The following is a 4179-nucleotide window of genomic DNA, read 5'->3' as shown; positions in this document are numbered from 1 at the left end:
AAAAGGGTTAAATTAATAATCTTTTTTCTCAAAGTAATGATAAACCTGTGAGTTGGATGTAGAAAAGTCAGAATCAATATAGATGTTTTTTATTTTAAAGATTTAAAGGGCCATTTGGGTGGATTTTCCTTATCTCTGGCTGGCCCCCCTTCTTCGATTTTGACATGTGACATCTCTTTTTGACCGTTAAAGCCAATAGAATCGAAGGGGAATCTCCCCACACACACACATGGTAAAACGAAAAGGTGGGGGCTTTGCGTACACAGTTTTGCTCCAGAGTGAAGCTGTCTCTAGGTCTGACATCTCAAAACCGAAAAGCAGATTTATTGCTCATGTCATGGATTATCAGAAATCATTCAAAGTGACACATTGGATTAACCTATGGATTAACTTCAGCATCGTTTTTATCGTTGTAATGCCATTGAAGACTACTTTTGACCAGATTACCACACAGGTGTGCCATTTTGCCGTTTTTAGCTAACTAGCTCCATATGTTTTGATGTGTGTTCTTGTTATTATCTCCGAGAATTAGTATAATTGAGTGATAATGAGGGTACCCATCGATTCTGTGTCCCCTCACGATGTGAAACAATGGGTTGAGATCAAGCGGCAAACTGTGGGGTAGAGCCGTGAAGCCAATACGGAAGTGTCACACACTGCAGTTCATATATTGGCCAATAGGCGATGGCTGCAGAAAGGAGCAATTTCCATAGACCCCCATGTTAAAATGCCCAATTTTACAGCAGAAAAAAACATGTTTCTCTCCCTGGCTCCATACATTTTATTATCGATATAGTTAGATTCCACTTTCATGATTATGGATCTGAGAGTGAATTGTTTTCTAACGCGACCATTTTATTTATATTAGGTCTTAAAGTGTGTGCATAAATTAGGGCGTGGTCACATTGAGTGACGGCTCTGTCAAGTGCCTGCCGCTGTTAGCTTCTTGTCTCTCTGCTAGCTGCTCCGTGAAGCTAGCTACAGGGACTCTGCCTGCTCAGCTCATCCAGGAAACACAACTTGTAGCCGGCCGTGGTTGTTTGTTCTTCATGCTTATATATCGGACTATTGTGACTCGCTCTGCCGTTAAAACAGACAGTGCATGAATGCGGTAAGTGAAATTCGAGTGCTTTATTTATGTGTTAATGATTTTAATCAGCTACGTAATGAATGGTAAGGCTTGGGTTAGCATGTAAGCTAGTGGTAGCTACATCGGTGCTAACGATTGTAATCGTACCCTCCAAGTTAAAATCATAGACTGTATATATAAAGGTTAAAACGAAATAGACAAGTGTTAAGTGGGATAATACTGTTGAACAAACGGCTTCTGTTTGAGGTTGATAAAATAAGGTTACATCCTTGTAACTTAGAGATATTTTATTATGTAGGAGGAACTGTATGCATCGCTAAGGTTAATTTAAATTGGCTATGCTCAAGTATGTAGACAAGTTAATGTCGAAGTAGTTATGTGAAATCAACCTCACAATAAGATATGTGTATATTACAATTATTAATGTCATATTTCAAGATGATTACTTAGATATTACAATATGGTTGATTGAGCTGGAGTTCATTATCGAGCTTACACCTTAACGTCACAGTCATCTGAAGAACGAACCCAAACCTTGTTGTTTTTATTAATTGCATTACCAAATGGGTATCAAATAAACAGTAAGCATTGGTAACCCAACTTCCAAAGTTACAGTAAAATAAAAAGGACCCTGACTCGGACAATACACAACATGTTCAACAGCAGAGAATCAGTTATATTGTTTGTACACATGGTACTTTACATACATATATATATATATATATATATATATCTGTTTGTTTAAGGTGTCCAGGTGATGCAGACAGGCTGGACCAGAGAGTGAGAGACAGAACTGGACTCCTCACAGCAGTGAACTTCAGCACAGGTACAAAGACTCTATTTTTCATACTGTACAAAGAATCAAGAAAGATATGGGTTTAAATGAATGAAGTATTGACTTGAATACACTGATATACATTCCATTAAACAATACTAAATACTAGATCACCTACACATCAGTTAAGTTGAGGGTTTATTCCATGCAAAAAGTTACATTTAGATATTTAGCAATATGACTTTGTCAGCTTTCTAATTTAATGTATTGAAGGCAAAGATATTTAACACATAGTGAGAACTGCTACTATTTATCTCTCAATATTGTCTGTAAAACGTGGTAAAAGTTATTCTTTCAGTGAGACAACAGAGCAAGCTTCTACAGTTGCACTACGTTTTGTAACAGTTAAATATTATTTTGATAATAACATATATTTCAATGTTGATGAACTTCATACTGTTCATTCATAATCTGATTGCTCACTGTTAAAATAAAATAAAAACATTACAATTACAAAATAATTATATCTACAGCCCCTAAACACACAAACACACCGCTTTCATAAATAACACACTTGTTCTGCAATAATATGTTTTATGTTTCCTGTCCTTTTTGTTAGGAAAGGACATGCCTGAAAGACACGACATCTTCTCCTTCTCTGAGGGTCAAGAAGAACATCCAAGAGGAACATTAAAAGCTGATGTTATGAGATTTTAAGACCAGTACAGGACATTCACTAAGAAACTACTTTTATTGTAAAAACAGTCAGCTGATCGAATGCAGCTATTTCCACATCTACACTCCATCCGCTGATTATTTCTATTTGCCTCACTTTATGAGCTTCACATCACTTGTGCCTTTTACCGCAGAGTTTGCAACGTCACAAATAAATGGGGCCAATCTTCAGTCAGATGTGAATGTGTAATCTAACATGTTCAGTAAGAATAATGGACAAAAGGAGTGCAAATACAAATACAATTTATTGAAATGTGAACCAAAAGTTAATCAAATGTTTTAAATAAAAAGCACATATGGACAGAAGGTGTAAACCTATTAAATGTATAAGTAAACACATTTAGTCAAATAAAGTGACAGACTAGGCCTGTGCAGTTGGTATCAGCTTTGCCCAGCATGGGCTCCTCCATCAGGCCTGGTCCTCCTCGCTGAGGAAAGACCCTCAGTCCTCTCCAAACCAACAGACAGGACGTCCATCACACAGAGGTTTCTCCCTGAAGTCTCTGCTGCTCTCTGGACACCAGGCTGTCTCAATCCGTCCACACTGAATATGAGAGGGGGGAAATGAAAATAATAAATGCTTTAGACAATAAGAAACATAAAGTTGACTGTTGAGTTGCTCAGTTTTTTTAGATTGTCAATACTATTACTGTATAACTAATATCTCAGGTTAAGAGGCACATTCAAATAAAGATTGGTCTTTAAATACATTTTGTCTTTTGAATTGTTTGTCTAAAGTCAAGGATCTAGAACTGGTACTTAGTTTGAATAATACAGTCTGGTTATTATGCTGTTTGGAGGAGGCCTCACAGGTAAGAGCACTAACTAGCTACCATCACATGTACCTTAGCTTGACTTAAATGTATAAAACGTATAGGTAAGTGATATCAAAATATAAATAACTAATGTCATGCAAACATTAATATTTGCTTGATTCCAGAGTTGAATTTAGCACAATTGCATACAAACGTTAAGGGGTTTTAAGATTCTGAAGTATTATGCTAAAAACTCAATAACTTAGATTATTATTTATAGTTTTGCTGAATAGTTTCAAGGCCGCTTACCTTAGAAACGTAAAATGCGACGGCAGCGTGCAGATGGGGAGCATGTTAGCTTAGCTTGGTAGCTTCAGCTAGCTCTGGAACTTCCAGCTCGGTGGCAGCAGGTCCCGCCTCGGCTCCGCCTCTTTGCCCTTATTTGGAGCAGGCTGGAGAAGGCAGGAAGTTGAAATCTGACGTAACTGTTGAGCCGTTAGTGGCCGACTCCGCCTACTAAGGGCTTCTCTGCAACTCTGCAGAATCCTATGGGTGACGTCACGGACCCTACGTCCATTTATATATACAGTCTATGGTTGAGATGTGCAGCAAATATAAATAATAAGGTTGTGTGAGTGAATTTTGGTGCAGTCATCTGTTAGCATTTTTCACTCGTTGCTAATTCAGAGGCTCAGCGTTAGCATTTTGGGTTTTTTTTGAAAAAAAAATTTAAATGATCAGTTAGATGAGTTTCTTTCCGTTACATGGATATAAAACATTCATAGTTTATTAAATTAACATGCCCTCAGACACTGTTTTCTGCA

General features: G+C 37.4%; 1 long non-coding RNA gene across 1 annotated transcript; it reads left to right on the top strand.

Moving 5' to 3' along the window:
• Positions 1 to 1850: 1850 nt before the first annotated feature.
• Positions 1851 to 2582, top strand: LOC139435611 (uncharacterized). The gene is made up of 2 exons (XR_011644837.1): positions 1851 to 1916; positions 2485 to 2582. It is a non-coding gene; the product is annotated as an uncharacterized lncRNA (long non-coding RNA).
• The last annotated feature ends 1597 nt before the right edge of the window (positions 2583 to 4179 follow it).

This window comes from Pseudochaenichthys georgianus, chromosome 17 (assembly GCF_902827115.2).
Source record: "Pseudochaenichthys georgianus chromosome 17, fPseGeo1.2, whole genome shotgun sequence".
Classification (NCBI taxonomy): domain Eukaryota; kingdom Metazoa; phylum Chordata; class Actinopteri; order Perciformes; family Channichthyidae; genus Pseudochaenichthys; species Pseudochaenichthys georgianus.
This window is presented reverse-complemented; position numbering and strand designations above follow the sequence as displayed.